Source organism: Cuculus canorus, chromosome 8 (genome assembly GCF_017976375.1).
Source record: "Cuculus canorus isolate bCucCan1 chromosome 8, bCucCan1.pri, whole genome shotgun sequence".
Classification (NCBI taxonomy): domain Eukaryota; kingdom Metazoa; phylum Chordata; class Aves; order Cuculiformes; family Cuculidae; genus Cuculus; species Cuculus canorus.
The window spans coordinates 13,599,605-13,617,533 of record NC_071408.1 but is presented as its reverse complement, the minus strand read 5'-3'; positions in this window follow the sequence as shown (position 1 = coordinate 13,617,533).

Genomic DNA, 17,929 nt, shown 5'->3' with positions numbered 1-17,929 from the left:
AGCATATACCTGCCGAAGCGTGTTTGTAACACTGGTACTCGACTGCCATCGGAAGAGCTCCTCTGAATTACTAGCCTGTGCTGCTAATGATTTTCAGTGTTCCTTTTGGAAGAACTCCAAGTGTATTTTAAAAAAAAAACAAACCTGAAAGAAAGCCTATGAAGAGTTGTTGACTCTGTTTAAGTACATGAGATCTTCTAAACTACATTTGAATGGATCTTTACCTGTTTCCACAGTTTAAAAAAAATAATATATTGGACTAATATAACTTTTAATGGAGAGATTCCTGCTGGAGGGATGGCTGAGTGTAATTTAATTCAACCTCATAATCAAAGCACCACTAACTTAGAATTTATATCAGATTGCTTAGAGACTTGTCCAGTCAGGTTTTGAAGATTTTCAAAGATGGAGGTTCTACGGTTTTTCTGGGCGACTTGTTAACAGAGCTTAACCACTTGCGGAGTGGACATTAAATGTGAGCAGGCAAAAGGGTTAGGCTGTTTGTTTAGCTTTTGTGGGGTTTGTTTCTTGAGTTGAGGGACTGCTTCTTAAATGGAAGTTACTTCTTGTTGCAGGTGGAGTATAGGAAAGATGAGCTTAGCAATTTACAAGTTCTTCACTGTTTCTTCAGAAGAAAACGTGGCAGAAGTAAACAATATAATCAGTCCTACCTTACTCAGAAGACTGATGGTATGTGGGAAATATTCAGGTTACTCTGGCAGCTGAGAACAAGGAAGCTTCAGTGAGCCCTAGAACTAAGATGATAAAAACAAAACTTTGTTACAAATAGTTATATATCCCTGCTGAAAATTAACACAGAAAAATATATTGAATACATAAATTCAATAATTATTAAATTATTGATTAAATTATTCCTTTTTTGTTATCTTTGAAGTTGAATTGTTGGATCCGTTGTAGTTTAGCATCTTTTTACCAATATCCAATCAAGCAACTTTCAGAATACAGGCAGTTAAATTTAATTTTTTTATTGTACAGTTGCAACATTTGTAGAAATTATGCTCCTCCAGAGAGGGTAAAATTTATGTTCTTTTTACCATTATTCAAAGTAAGCCAACATTGTGTGCATCTGTATAAATTACAATTCAAAACTAATGCCTTCCCTTCAGGCTTTAAAATCTCTAGCGAGCGCCTTACACATTTGGGCTTCTGGCCTTGTAATACTGCTTCACTTTAGCAATCAAATCAGAATGATTCACTTTCTTGCTCAATTGATTCTTTGTGGACTGTAAGCACACTTAGATGTCCTTGCCCGTGGCAGGGGGTTTAGAACTAGATGGTCTTTAAGGTCCTTTTCAACCCTAACTATTCTATGATTCTATGTTAATGCCTAGATGGTCTAAAGACTAGATAAATCATTATACCTTGCTCCTGTCATGTTAAGAAAACCTTATGAATAAAGCAGAGCTAAATGAACTCTTATATTTAGGCAGACTTTTATGTATTCATGCATATATACATACTGCGTTATGTAGGAAAAGCGGGATAAGCTTGAGTATGACTTTATTTCTGGTCTCGGAAGCTGGCTTTTCATAGCTTTTTCATAGCTTTTCTTTTGCTTCTTAAAAGCTCTACCAGTTTGCACACCTGAGATATCTGCAGTGCTACAATTTTTTTTTTCCCACATTGACGGATGCCCAAGGCTGCCTTGGAACAATCGCAGAAAAAAAGAACAAGTGAAACCTTGAGAGAGCTACCTCATGTTAGAATTCCTAGCTCTATCCAATGCTTCCTGAAATCAAGTCTATCGCACTAAAAATTACTTTTGGAAAGGATTTTAAAATGTGCAGGGATTTTTTTCGAAGAAAAGTTATTTTAAAATCAACAAACCAAAGCAAGATTCAGTTGAACAAATAATTCCCATTGAAAAATTGAAATGCAATTCCTGTCTTCCAAACAGACATACAAAAGCATATAAATGATTAACAAAAGATTTAACAAAGATTAACAAAACCCAAGTTACCAGAAAGAAACTCTTCTTGGTAATTGTACAATAAAGCAGCTCAGCAACGCTGACCACCATCACTGCACCTCCTTGCTCTCCGTGAGCCCGTTAAAAAGACAGTTGGCCATGAACAACTGGCAGTCCTTGGTAGCTTCCTTGAAGTCCTGTCCAAGTGTCCAGCTCCCTCTTCCTGTGCCATGACCACTGGGGCCACCATGAGATGAGACAGAGGGTGGTTTGCTGGCCCTTCCTTGCTTGCCCATGTCAGTGCGATGATTGTCCTCTTATGCCACCCCTACAGGGCTTCCTGGATGGAAGAAACCTAGTGCTGAATGGAGTATGCTTTACAAGCAACCCTCAACAAGCAACCTCTCCTCAGGGTTAGAAAATCTTTAGATGAGAGACATCCATAGCAGATTTTATTCTTCAGTAGGATTAAATTCCCAAATCAATTTTTACTCCCTGCTATACATGCACATACACGTACTCACACATACAGAATTTTATTAACCAGGCCAATTCACGTCCTGTCACCTCATGGTGACCTCTTACAGGAAATGTTTATTATAATTCCTGTTCTTTTTTTTAGATACAATAATTAATTAATCCTCATTACATATATACTTGAGCAACTTCTAACTGAGATAGTAAAATTCATAAAACTAGTTTGGAACTACTAGTATCATTCATGTTCTACTAAGTTGCTGTTTTCCCTTTTCAATGGGATTCCACGTCATAAAACTTAAATCCTCTGGGTTTACATTTATTTCCAATTCACTTAGATTTTTAAATCTACAAGTCAAAACATGAGCTGCAGATCTTGTTACATCACACTCCTACATTGCAAGTGCTGTATGCACTTGAATTTTACAGCATAAGTAATTCTTCAAATTAATGCAGTGTGTGCAAATCAGTTGTTGGTATTTTGTGGGGTAACTTTTTTTTTTTAAGCTTCCTGACCTTTTTGAATACTAACTAATAATTACAGAGCATTACTTGAAGCTTTTTAATTTTCATTTATATCCATTTACAATCATTTTAGAGATAAGGTTGAATTAAGTCAATTGTGGGAATGTATTAACCTTTTGTTCAGGAAGAGGTGAAACACTGCTTGCACCTGCTCTACAAATATGCACTGGGTTTTCTTATGTTAATCAGGCACATTAGAATCTTATATAAAAACTTGGGTGTGGGTGTATAGATAGAACTAAGATGCTTACATTTAATACCGCTGAAACAAGTAGCAGTGGTGACTCACAAGTTCTGTACACCCAGGACATGGGATTAATCCTTTCAAGCTGTGTGTCCCCAGTGTACTTCCACGGGAGAGAATTGTGTTTGGATGAATCCTGTGACCAGAGAAAGGCCCTGCTGCACATAGCACTCAGCTGTGCTATGATGCAACAACCCCGTGTAGTGCTACAGGCTGGGGGAAGAGTGGCTGGAAAGCTGCCTGGAGAAAAAGGACCTGGGCGTGTTGGTTGACAGACAGCTGAACGTGAGCCAGCAGTGTGCCCAGGTGGCCAAGAAGGCCAATGGCATCTTGGCTTGTATCAGAAATGGTGTGGCCAGAAGCAGCAGGAAAGGGATTCTGCCCCTGTACTCAGAGCTGATGAGACCACACCTCGAATCCTGGGTTCAGTTTTGGGTCCCTCACTACAAGAAAGACACTGAGACGCTGGAGTGTGTCCAGAGGACAGCAATGAAGCTGGTGAAGGGGCTGGAGAACAAGTCTCACGAGGAGCAGCTGAGAGAGCTGGGGTTGTTTAGCCTGGAGAAGAGGAGGCTGAGGGGAGACCTTATTGCTCTCTACAACTACCTGAAAGGAGGTTGTGGAGAGGAGGGTTCTGGCCTCTTCTCCCAAGTGACAGGTGATAGAGTGAGAGGGAATAGCCTCAAGCTGTGCCAGGGGAGGGTCAGTTTGAACATTACGAAAAACAGGCTGCCCAGGGAGGTGATAGAGTCACTATCCCTGGAAGTATTTAAAAGACTGGTAGATGAAGTGCGTAGGGATATGGTTTAATAGTGGACAGGCACGGTTGAGCTTGATGATTTCAAAGGTCTTTTCCAACCTAGGGATTCCACAATTCTATGCAGGGACTGGAATCTCAGTACCAGACGGTTACAAAAAGTTCCACAAGAAATATTGAGCTCTGTTCCTGTTACTCGCAAAAAAGAGCACCTTTGGACCTGCCCTCCTCTCATGACCTTAAATCTACGTCAGCTGGTAACTGCTTCTCTCTGAGCCTACGTGTCTCTTTCTGGTCACTGAAGTATTAGTAAAACATTTTCTGTTTTCTAGACCATGATGAGAGTGCCGCACCCAGTTTTGGGCCCCTCTAAAGAAGAAAGACGGCAAAGGTCAGGACAGTCAGAGGCTGAAGCCTTGTGAGGAGGGGCTGAGGGAAGGGATGGATTTGGACCTGACAGGAGACAGAGCCAGGCCCTTCATGCTGGAGTGTGGCAGGAGGGCAAGAGGCTGCTCAGCCTGGATGAAGTGCTGAGCATCCCAGCCTGAGTTCATGGCTGACTATCCATGGAGCAGAAGTTTGGATCAGAATTCTCCTGTGGACCCTTCCCACCTGAATTATCTGATGATCCCGACTGCCCTGTCTGGTAGCTAATGATCATCTGAACAGGGTGCAGAAGAATTCTCTAAAATATTCCAGCACAGGTTATTTATAATTGACATAGTTGAAACAAACCGTAGGTTAAATAAAACATTATACCTAGCAAAGATGCATATAGGGGAAAAAAATGCCAAATCAAATTCTTCACAATGGAAACAATGGAGAAGTTGGTCTTGAATTCACATTATATCTTCTTGAATTAAAAACAAGTGAATGCAAACACAGCGATTCACTTGGCTGGTGATTGGTGAGAATAGGAAGTAATATCAGTATATAAAAGTCAGGTAAGATAGGTCTTCTGGAAAGTGCTTCCCTAATATCTGACTGCAGAAAAGTCTATAAAGACTGAGGTAAAACAAGTGGGAACACGCTCCTGTACAAACTTAGGCAGAAGCAGAGTTTTTCCTTTAATCCAGATTTACTAATGCATTGAAGACCAAAGTTCAAGGCTTAGAAAACTTCTAAGTCCACTTAAAAGCTAAAAGTTCTTATGGAGGATGCATGTGGAGAAGCCCACACTACCAGCCATGTGATTTGGAGTTTTTGGACTACCCAGCTGCTTCCTAGGTGTTTCACAATCTCTCCTCTGTCCGAGAGGATTTCTGCCCATTATTTTCCAAATCCAATACTGCAATCCTGTAATGATAGGATATCTGCTGGAGCAAGGAACTCAGATTTTAAATTCCCACTTTCAAACAGAAACTGAATGTTTTACTTCACATACAAGTATTTTGTGATGAAATCTTAGACAAATTTTCTGCATGCCTTGCAAATTTTCAAAGATTCATAAAAAGAACAAATCTTATAGCTCAGAAAGCATTGAGAATTAGTTCTTTCTCTCTTCCAAATATATTTGTGCCTCCACTTAAGACTTCCATTATCAGATTAACGTTTCCTGTGTAAAAAAACAATTTGTGAAGGGTTTAATTATTTTTCCACATGGAAACCTCTCAATAAACAGAGAATTTGACATGCACTGCACTGTGCTAGTTTATACAACTCCAGCTGACCTGAAGTTTATACAACTCTTGTGATCTAGGAATACGGTAGCAGATCATATGATTTCACAGCCATTAATGCTTGCAGGATCTGAAAAAAGTCAGGCTTGTTTCAGTCCCACACTTCTTTTCTGTATTGGCATTACATTCCATTTAAAAAGTGGTAAATTAAGCTTTCATTTTTTATCAGAATGGGATCTTACACAGAAAGCAGGTGCAGATTAAGACGAATTTGAGTACACTGTATTTTAGAAGCAGTGGTTGAGAGTTAGCTGCTATAAACCAACAGCAAACCTTTGCTCCTAATATGATAAAACCATGACAAAGCGAATTTACATTTGTATAACTGAAAACATAATTTGTGCTACATGCATAAGTGAGAAGATTATCAGACTGTAGCATTTGGCAAAGAAAAGAGCGGAGAGTAAGCAGTGAGTCTAAACAGCAATTCCATCACTTCTACCATCATCTCATCAAGCTTAGCCACAGACTACTCTGTTTTTGTATTATACTGTGCTGTAATAGCTTGCTGGCAAGTACTCACAGGAAAGGAATTATGCTTGCTCCTCTTTCAGCTATGCAAATCTGCAGATTATATTGATAGTTTTACAAAAGTTCATCCTCTCTTCCCTAGCCCCCTTTCCCAAGATTCCTTAGATTTTGCCTTTCTCTTTGATTGAGGATAGGTTAAATGTTAGGTCTAACAGTGCCACTTTAAGACATGAGTGTAAAGAATGATTTTCAATGCATAGCAATTAGATTCACAGAATATCCAAGTAAGTCAAAGAAGTTACTCTGAAGTAGCACTGGAAAGCATTGGCCCCAACTGAACAGGGAATGTCAACATGTGCTGACACATCTGAGAGCGCTACAGTAGGCTTGTCATTAGAAATGAGGATAAGCACATGGCCCCCTTGTGTTTAAGTGATTTGATGGCGCTGTATAAATATCTTTTATCAGAACAAGATTGCTAGCATTCTCTTCTATGTGGGAGAGTTCATTTCCATAATCAAATTATCAGATGTAAAACTGTAAAGGAAAGCTGCAAGTTAAGCTGAACTATATAAGCTCAAAATAGGACTTAAAAGTTAATTACATTCCATCAGCCCTAGCAAATTTCGGGCCTTTTATCCATTCAAACCTTTCATCTTTTTATTACATATCACAGCTCTGGACTTTAAACTTCAGCTCCTCAGCTTTACCAGTGATTTTGCCAGATTTGAATTGTCTTCTCAGTAGAAACATTCTTAACAGCACCTCTTTTTTTTTTCTCTTTCTGTCGCAAAATAAGTCTCTAGTCTCAAATACCCCTGAAAATAACTCTTAATTCTATAAAAACACAAAAGGAAAAACAGAAGGGAAAAAAAACCACAAAAAACCCACACCAAAAAAGGGGAAAAAAAAAAAAAAAGGAAAAAACACAAAAAGAAAAACAAAAGGAAAAACAAAAGGAAAAAAAAAAAACACAAAAAAAATCAGTCTAAGTTCCTGCTTTTCCTGGAGGGCTAAGAAAAGACCTGTGCAGCTAATTGACGAAAACATTTGACTCTGCTGATTTCCTTCATCTTTTTAATTACAACTGGAGCAAAATGTTCAAACTTCATGGACTGCTGGAGCAAAATTTTAAAAGCGACTAAATGATTTAAAAGTTTATATCTTTCAGTAGGACAGGTCCCGCTCGTAGGTAAAGAATATCTGTACAAAGTCTTATTTCCAGAAGCAGCTACTTGCTACTTGTACTCACCTGTCTCACAAGTTTGTGGTCTCTGCAGTGTGCTCAGGCGTTCCGAAGCTGAGGACAAATTTAAGTTTCCTTTATTTTTTTAATCAGTTGTAAAATTTGCACAGCTAAAGACAGGCTTGATTAGTAATAATGAAATACAATATTAAGAATGGGTTAATACAGTCCAAAAAGCTGTATAAAAATACTTTAGATGGTAACCCTTCATACCTGCAGAAAGGAATTAAGGTAACTGAATCAATTATAGCACTGCCAGAGGGAAAAGGTCAATGTGGTCTTGAAGTAACTTGCTTTTAACATATTTTGGTCAGTCAGCACAAAAGATTTTGAAACTGTGCTTTTAGATAGATATGTTTGCTTCCGTCCTAGAAGGTGGTGACCTCCAGGACCACAAGATTTATGTCCTCTGACTGCAAGCCAGATTCCTGTATCCTGTTTATTATTTAATATGTGCTCTGTAAAATAAGCACAATTAAAATCCTTTGCCACTCAATCAAGAGCCTGCATTTGTATAGAATTTAGATATGTGTTTTATCCAATTTAATGATCCTGAAACAGAACCAATGGAACCTTCCACACGAATGCCCCAACCACTCTGGTTATCAGGCAGGAAAAGAGAAGAGCCTCTCTCCCACATGAGTTGGACAGCTAGTGATTGCTGCAGTTTGGAGGGGAAACTATTTTAATCCTGTCTGGCAGAGGAAGAAGTTAAACCTGGATCTCTTACTTCTGGATAAGGCTTTAACTCACAAGCTGTGGAAAGAAGGAAAACCTACCACCTTTTGTTCTGATTGTTAAATGACTTATGCTGAATTTCTGAAGAAAAGGTTGTTGGTTTCTCGCATCACAAGATCACAAATGAATGGGAAAGTGTCCCTGCAGGAAGAACCAGATTTCAAACACACTTATGTACTTCTTAGGTCTCAGAAGCAATCACCAAGAATTTGGGTGATTCCCTCATCCATACCTTGCGGACTGCACTCCCACTGGGAGCAAATCTGGTATTTGAGTCTTCTAGACAGACACCTCAGTCCAATCATTTCTCCTCAAAGTTGTTTCGCCGGCAACATGACTGCATGAAGTTCAAGTTTCCAGTAAAACATAGGCAGGCTGTTTCCAGGAGCCACTACTCCCCTGGTGGCGTCAGTAGTGTGGGTAAGATAAATAAGGTCAAAAAGCAAGAGAAAAAAAGGTCAAACCCAAAAGAATATAAGGAAATCTCATAAAAAAACTGCACAATTTTTCATAAGATTTCATGATATATTACAAAATTTCTGATACTTCACAGGTTTAAATTACACGGTCTAACCCTGCCGGGCTAAGCCTTTCTTTTACCCTCTTTCTCATTCTCTACTACTGGTCACTATTTCACTCTCTCTCTGACTGTAGCATGTGAATCTGTGAAGAACTGAGCAACACAATGCCTGTTTTCTGCACAGCAGACTGTCAGCAAACCTATCTTGCAGACTCGGTTGCATTATGAATTACTTACAACGAACAGGATCAAATTGAAAAAAATTAAAAAGTTGTCTTTTTTACTTCTTCTTGGGTTTTTTTTTTGCTTCTTTTTCTGCTTCTATTTTTATTTTCTATGTCCTGCTTTCAAGTTCATTTCTTTCCTGCTTTATGTGCATTTCCTCATCTTTCCTCCAAATTTATATTTATTTCCCTTCTCTTCCCTTTTCTGACATTCACATCTACTTACAGAAGCACTTCAATATCACAGCATTGTCAAACTACAGAATTAGAAGTACAGTCTGGCTCCAGCTAACCTTGGTTCTTGCAAAACCATTTTACTTCCTGCAAACTACAACAATTGGAGATGCAGAAAGCATTCAAGGACATCTCTGCAAGCCGCTCCTGTGGTTTCTCTGGACAGAGGCTCAGTTCTCATGGTTGCAGCTCTAAGCTGTTGCCTCCAGAGGCAGCTACAGTAAACACTGGCTCATGATGTCTTACGAAAAAGAAGGAATACTGGAATATGGATTTACCTTATTTCTGCACGAAAAAGGAGAGACACGTCCTCCTACGGACTTTGGTTGGGGTTTTTTGCATCAAAAAATGTGTTCTTTAAACCACATGAAACAGAAGCAAATTAAGTTTACATATATGATGCTGTAGCTGTGCTTGAGCTTGTTTTCAATTTACTGGAGCCAGCTGCAGGAGCAGAGCCTAACAGAGTTAGACCTCCATATAATGTGGCTATCCCCATGCCTGTCACTCTTCCCAGAGAGCCCTTGACTCGATCAACTTAGACAAAGTGAGATGTAATGCATAGGCATGGATTAGTTGAGAGTTCTGTCTCAAGCAAGATGAAAAAGGTGAGATGATCATGTTTTCAGACACCATTCTAGCAAGAATGGTTCCCCACTGTACGCATGGCGATTTGTGAAGGCTTGCAACTACCACTCCCTAGCAAAATCACAGTTACTTCTCCATAGACAACAGGCATTTTTGAAAGAAGGATGTTTTAGTTGTCGTTGTTTAGGTGACAGAGTATTGCTCAGAACATGCTTAAGACTGCATCCTAACTGCTGGGAAGCTATGATGCAAATTTCACAAGATGACTTGCATGAGATTCCTGAGGTTTCCCAACTTCATCCAGGAAAAGAACAGGACTGGTTTTCTCACATGAATGCAAAACTGACTTTCAATTAAACCAAGACAGGCAAATTCACAAAAAGCCCAGCAACAAAACAGATTGAAGAAAACTTGAAAACTTAGAAGCAAGAGGTAATAATATTGGCAGGAGTGATAAACATGCAAGTTTAGGTTAACGGATTAAATAATTGCAAGGATGGCTGTCAGTTCACACCATAGTTATGCTTTTCTAAAGAGGCACAGCTGCCGGTTGACACAGGTTGTGATGTTGCACAAATATGTGTTTAAACAGCTGACTATAGATTATCATGGGAAAATTATGTCCTAAGCAATTTCTTCATGAGAAGACAGTTGAAGTCAAGCAGCAGCAATATGGAGATTTATGTTCTTGACTCATGGATTTTGACACAAAGTTTTGGGCTTGGGATTGTTTTTTTTTTTTGCCAATGTTGAGCAAGTGGGTGATAGTACAAGACAACAGGAACAGCATGTGTTCTTAACCAGCTTGCTGTTTCAAAATGACGCTGGGAAACTGCTGACATACCAATATTATACATCAAAACTGCTGAAAGAAACTCAGAGTGTTTATTCATCTACAGTTTTAGACCTGCTCACTAGGTTCCTTAAGTAAAGGGCCTGGTTGCAGACTGCAAGCTTTCTCCAGGGTAAGTGAACACTGAACAACCCTGATGCAGCTCACAGCCCTGGGTTTGTCCTGTGCAGCAAGTGTCTGGCTGTTCCACCCACTGTGACTCTTGGTTAATGCCATCACTGAGGTGGAAAACACTGAAGAGTTTTTATCTCAGTAAGATGGAGAAGAATGTATTAGAGTTCATGGCTGCATCTGGGATGTGGCTGATGGTCATAAGACAGGTAATCGAGAACAGATGTAGAAGTGAGAACTTTCACACAGGAGTGGAGCAGAAGTGTTTTCTATAACTAATACTAATGAGAAGTGAAAACTTCTCTATTTTACTCAATGCTTATTCATTAAAACCAAAATACGCTGACCTTCCGCCACATCAGAAGTTATTATAACTTGCCATAATGAGCAAATCTATGTTTTAATTGGCTTTCCAAGGTATTGATGATTTATAGATGGCTGATACTCAATGCCATTTGCAATAATCTGAAAAGGAAAGGGATATGGCTACAAGGCACCACAGGGCCATGGTAGGAGAGATATAGCCCATCATCACATCTTCCCCTGTATCCTGTGTAATCTCTGACAAATCTCATTTATTTTTACAGTACAGATGTTTGCATTTAGAAGAAAGTTAAGGCTACCTTAAGCTCTTTCTGGGAATAAAGATTTACTTGAACACACTTCTCAATCAAGTATCCTCTAAAGGAAGTCCAAAATGTGATTGCTGAATACATCTAAAACATTCAAGGAAATGGAAAACATTCAGTCAACTTACTTGGAAAATCCAGGTCATGTTTTATAAATATCAAAGATAAGCTAACTGCTTTTGACTTCCTACAAGAAATTTTTGCTATATGACATGCTGAACAATGATCATTTAGATGAAGTTGTTAAATCTAGTGTAAGTTTAGTGTTACTAAGTAGGCAATTAACAATCACTGCTCTAAGCCCAGTAGAAGTCTCTGCTAAGCATGCATCTATGGTTAAAAAAAGGTTACCTATCATAAGTAATGGGTTTTACACACACTTGCACGAATTAAAAGTGCACTTTTAATTCGTGCAAGTGCGGGTGAGATAGCTCTGTTATGATGCTGAGGATCACCACCACTAGCTTGGTTGCACTAGCCCAAATATTAGCAAGAGCCTTCAACAATTTGGATTTAGGACCTATTCCAGTCAAAAATTAACTAAACAGAAAAAAAAAAGGGGGGGGTGAATGGATGAAAATTTAGTTTTCAATAGGAAGCATTCTCTCTTCTTGGGCTACCATGGGCAACTGGGATTGGAAGTCATGAAATATCTTCTTTCAGTAACAGCCAGACGTTGTCAGCTTAAGATAGTAATATCTGAAAATATTATGATCTGCAAGGGATGAGATGCGGAACAATACAAGGAACATTATAACTCCTTCAAGGTAAGTAAATGATGGAGCTTCATTCAAAATAGAAAGCATCAGACTGATCACTGCCTATAGAAGGTGACATTGCATTAGAAGTTTTGGAGAGGGTGACAGAGATTATCAACATGTCAAAACCATTTCTAAATATAAACAATTAAAAGAGTGATATTTTGGTGATTTTTTTCTTTTAGAAAAGGTATGAGTAAGACAGAACTGCACACATTCATGATTTATAGAAAAATGGTAGATGACAAACTTGTAGTCTTCCAGCGCCATAATTCAAAAACAAAGGGACAAAAAGAAGAAGAATTTTAAACCAATCAAAGGAAATACTTTCAACTAACTGTCTAATTAAACTATGCAACACTTTTCCACAGGAAGTAATTTGTGACAGCACTTTAAAAGAAGTCAAGAAATGGCTGAATAATTAGACTTATGACTAACGCCAGTGATTTGGAAGAGAGACTTAGTTAAGTCTCATGTCTGCAGACTTACATTTAAGTAATCTATACCAGGTATCAAAACCCCCTCAAGATTGTAGAAGCTGTTGTCCTTAAATTTGTCTTACAGGGTGTTTCTTACATCCTGCTGCAAAACTTCGGTTGCTGCTCACAGTCCAGCATACTGAACTGTTTGAGTATTTTTCGTTTGATCTTGTATGGGAATTACATTGCTTCTTCGAAAACAAGCAACCATTTCTCATGGAAACCTTTGTTGTGCATAGTTAGCTATTTAGCTGGGGATGGTGACGGGAGATCATTAAGTCCAATGCCCTGATGTTCGACTCGAAGCAAAGCTAACTACACAGTCAAATTAGGCTGATCAGAGTCTATTCGAGCTGAACTGCAAAAATCCTCAAGGACAGATTTTCTGCAGCTGCTGAGCAACTTGTTTTGATCACTGAACCACCCTCAATGAATTTGTTGCTCACACAGATTGGAACTTCCCTTGTCACATCTTTCGACTGTATCCTCTCGTCTTTTTGTTGTACACCTCTGAGAAGAGGCAGGCTCTGGTGTTGTCTCCAGCCTCTGGAGGGATGAGGGATATTGAAAGACTATAATTAGTCCAGAAATAAACTTCGCCCTTCTAAGACGTGTTTTTTTAATCTGGCAACGCAATTTAAAAATATCCACAGATTACGAACTTCAAATTGTGAAAGACTAAATGGGATGGAAAAGTACGCCTACATTAGCCACAAAATTCCTCATTCTTTGGCTCTTAAACCTGCCATCAGTACATTTTCTGAAAGACTATCCTTTTAACTCAATCTGATTGTGACCTCTTTAAAGGTCAGAAGTCAAATTATCAAGAAGTAAATTGATTATGTGTATTATATGAAATTTAAAGCACTTCTTCATACAGCTTGTGCAAGGGCCGTAATCTCAGGGTGACCTAGAAGAGGCACTGCACTACATTCCTTTATCCAAACTGCAGAGTTCTATCTCCTTCAACAAAAAAGAAGGAGCCCGAGGATGGCTCTTTTATGACACTCAAAAAACATGCTTTCAAGATGCCTGTGCTTGACAGTTCAGCTGCAGGAAAGATACAACTAAAAAGAGATATTCATCTTTTAAGTACAGGCAGAGACATTAATCTCATGGATCAGAACTGACAGTTTTTCATTTCAAGTGTCATAGACTTGAGCTCTGATTACACACTCATCATAGAACAAAAGAAGCTCTTGTTTTCACCTGTGCTTCATGCTGTTGACCTATTGTTTCACATATTCATCTTGATAAATCACACAAAATGCTACCTTGAAATTAAGTTTTTGTCATTAACTTGGAAAACAATACCTATGTAGACAATCTTTTATAAAATTCTGAGGGATTTTAAAATATTCTGCCAATTCAGTAAGGCTCCCAATATTTCTTCTGTTTTGTTACCGCTCCAGCCTGTTTTGTTATTACTCTTATTTCACAGTTTAAGACATTTAACAACGTATCAGCTGTTCTTCTTTAACACACACTGGTCAAGAATTCTACATACCAAAAACATTAGACTCTTCTAGAAGCCGAATAACTTACATCAAAATTTGTCTCAGAGTTGTTGTGAGAAGTGAAGTGAAGGCTTTCATTTTGTTTGCAATGAACCAGAAAAGGTGCTGGTCTTGCTCCTGCCAGCCCTGAACCTGACTATCTCAGCTGTCCTCTGCTTCACTGTATACTCTGCAAAATGAACAGGGTAGCACAGCATAGCAGAAAAAATAAGTCAAATAACCCCTCTGAAAGAAACCCTAGGAGCCTCTGCTGCAGTCCTTCAATGAGTCAAAAAAACACAACTTCATCCCCCTTCAAAACTATAGTCCTTTACCTTGGTTTCAGTTCCTTGGAAAGGTCTACATCTCACAAAGGAGAAATATTTTAAATTACTGTACACCTTCTAAGCAAGAAATCTTTTAAATTTAGCTAGGTGAAAAGTGATTTTGTGAAGTGACATAACACTCTAACCAGTCCAAAAAGTGACTATGCTAACATTTTAAAGATAAACATTCATTTCATGTGATTCCAATACTCTTCCAATGAAATAACCTCAGTTTTCATTGCAGATCATAAAAACCTTGATTTTTAAAAGTTTTTAACATCCCATTCTGTTTCAAATATAAACTTGTAATAAAAAGTATTATTATATCAGCAGGATGATTACCCTCCTCAAAAATGCAAAAATCAGGGTTTCTTCCAATCCCCATTCTGCAGAAAACACTTGACCAAATTATTGGAGTAATTATCCGATTGGCTCACATTTGTTTTAAAAAAAAACAGTAATTTGAATGTTAAATATCTAAGTGAGAGTTCTTCAAATGTGAAAGTGATTGATTACTTACTTGTACTGTGTTAAATACAGTAATTGGCAATACAGATTAATTACTCCCTAACAGATTTTGCATGTTCAGCCCTCTGTCTATAATTTGCGTGATCACTGCCAAATCTCTCCTTCCTGCTGCTGACAGCTTGTGCAATGCTGTGTGTGCAGAGCTCTTCATGCTATATTCTCTTGTGTCCCAGATATTATGTGGAAATCTAGATATCTCAGTATTGAAAGATGGCTTGAACTTTCTCCTTCTTTCTTCCAGTTTGAAAAGAGCACAACACAAGAGTATAAAACAGAAACTCCAAAAGCTCCCAAATATACCACCACAAGACATTGAACTTGCAAGCAGTACTTCATTCCACACAAACAAGGATGTTGTGCATGCTACGAATTTACACAATTCCAAGTGACAAAACAAACAGAAAACAAGTCCATTACAAGTTACTAAATGCAGTGAAGCAAACTCTGACTCAGGAAATTCCTGAGCTTCAAAACTGTTGGAGGCTGAGAGTGCATTTGGAAATTATATTGCAACACTTGTTGGTTTTACAGCATTTTTTAGGCATTAACTTCTTCCTGTTACTGGTCATTCGTGTGCTCTACATCACTGTGAACCTCATTTCCCTTTCACTGGTTCTATTTACAGTCATCTTGTTACCCCCTTACCTGGGTCTCGTTCCGACATTAAGTGTGTACACTCATAAAAAGCTGCAGAAACCTTGGGGTGAGTCAGTGTTAATCTCACCCAGTATTTACCTTCACCTCCCTATTGTATCAAGCCCAAGGCTAAACAGGTGCTTTGCTCGTAACTCAGCTCTCTCATCTCTGCATCAGGAAGGTTTTGCCAACAAAACCAACAGCTTTTAGGAGGTGAATTTTCATGGCCAGAGTAGTGCAGATTTTGGAGGCTTATGTGGCCCTGTTTTACTTAAATAAAACGGAGGGCAAGACAAAGAATTGTTCTGTCAATCAGTTTATAGATATAATAAACAGGATATTTCAGTACATTTATATTTTGATGTCAAAATTTTCAGCTTATGAATTTACCTTTGCATGTGGAAATAAGTTCTCCTGTATCCTATATATTTCTTTAGCTGCTTCTACAGACACACCATATTTTTGTCTGGCAGACAAAGCAAGTAGAGCACTATTCTGCCATGTTCTTGCTTTTTACTTCAACTCAGACAACTTGGGAAGAGTGGTTTATGTCAACATTGCCAAAAGAAGTGATGTACTCCAGTCAATACAAACAAAATCTTGCTATTTGCTCCATCCCTGCTCTGTTATTGGTACCAAGGCCATTGTGACTATGAACTACAAAAAAAGACTCAACAACAATGTTGTCCTGCAACTACAATTTGTTTGTGAGAAAGGATCTTTCTTCATTTTTTCCCAGAGCTTATCTACAAAGTCTAAATAACCTTCCTAAAATGTTTACTTCCGTATGCTTTTCAGATAAGAGTGCCTGAATGAATTATTCAACAGTAAAGAATCATGCTGTCTTGCCTCACTCTACTGTTAGGATGCTCGGGACAATACATCCTTGAATTTTAGTTGAAGGAATCAATAACAGATATATTTTCAATACAGTTCTAAAAACTGAGAGCGGTCATGTTTTAATTCTATTTCATATGTATTTCTGTTATTGAAACAAACAAACGCGTTATTTGTGGTAAGATTCTGTTGCTTAACACCTTTAGCTGGAGGCTGAGTTGCAATGCCAGTAAATACCCCAATCCATTTTCTGAAGATCTCTCTTCAGCTCCATGTTAGAAGAAGTGCTAAAGTGTCTTGTGAGGTTTTTTTGCCATGCACACCAAGTGCAAGGGCATGTAGAAAGCTCGTTCAACCAAGCCAAAGCAAAGAAGCTCTGTGGCAAACTGGTAGCAGTGCCTCAAAGTTACATCTCTGTTAAAACCCGTAATCTCTATCACTGTAAATCACGGAGCACTTAATAAATATGGAAGAATGGCATAAAATATAACAGTCTGATATAAGTGGCAGCATTCAAGACATGACATCTGTGTTGGTAACATGGATTCATTCAACATCTATGACACCATTTCCTTCAGCTGCTGAGAACAGATGTCCCATATCTGCCTCTCATTCAGAGCAAAGGTAAAATATTTAAGAGAAAAAATCAACAGCAGCTCACAACATTCCGTATTTTACAATTAAGCACACCAAAGAGCAATAAAGGAATTCTGGTTTCCTCATATGCTCCTTTCTGGTTCAGTTTACATATGCGTGTACAGTTTTCATTATTGCAATGAAAAAAAAATCATTGTTGTCCTACTTCAAGTCACATAAGCACAGAGTCCCAGGCCCTCTATCACATCTGTCTATAAAATACGCATTTTCCCTTTTTAAAAATAAATCTTCAGTCAGTCCTGGCACAAACCTTAGGATTTAAGTAAGTACATCTCTTTGCATTGCAAAAAAAGGAAAATATGTCCTTGGAAGGGTAAACCTTCAACCTGTCAAAAAACTGTTCCCTTTGTTTCAAAAAAACCTTAAACACAGCAGAATCACTGAAAGAAACCAATAACACAGTAAGCAAGGACAGCTTCACTCCCCTGTGTCTTTTAGGCACACATTTGGCTGTCCTGTGTACTTTAATAGCATCAGAAGGACTCCTCAGGTGGGAAGGGCAGAAGGACCGAGAGCTAATTCCCTGCTTGTGTACCTGATGGCTACCTAAGTACTTGGAACAGTATGTTTTAACTACTAAGATACCTGATAGCTAACAGCAAAGCACATCACTCTCTTTGAAAGCATTTCCATATTCCTGTTAGCATAACTTGCATCACTTTGGTGGCAGAATACATAACATGTGGACCACAAATGACTGTGAGGCATAAAGGCTGTTGAGCTGCATAACAGATAACTAAACGAGAGAGGTAGTTGCCCTGAAATAACTGTTTCTCTTATTTCTTTTTTAAAGGTGAAGTGGTCTTGAAGCTGAGTATAGAGTAGTGTCAAAAGCTCTGTCAGTTTTTGACTATTAAGTTGAATGTTCTCCATAAAATTCAGATTAGTTGGTACAACACAGTTTTAAATAATGGGAAAAACTGATACAGAGGATATAAAATATAATTAGTGCCAGTCAGTATGGTTTTATAGAATGTAGGCTTTTC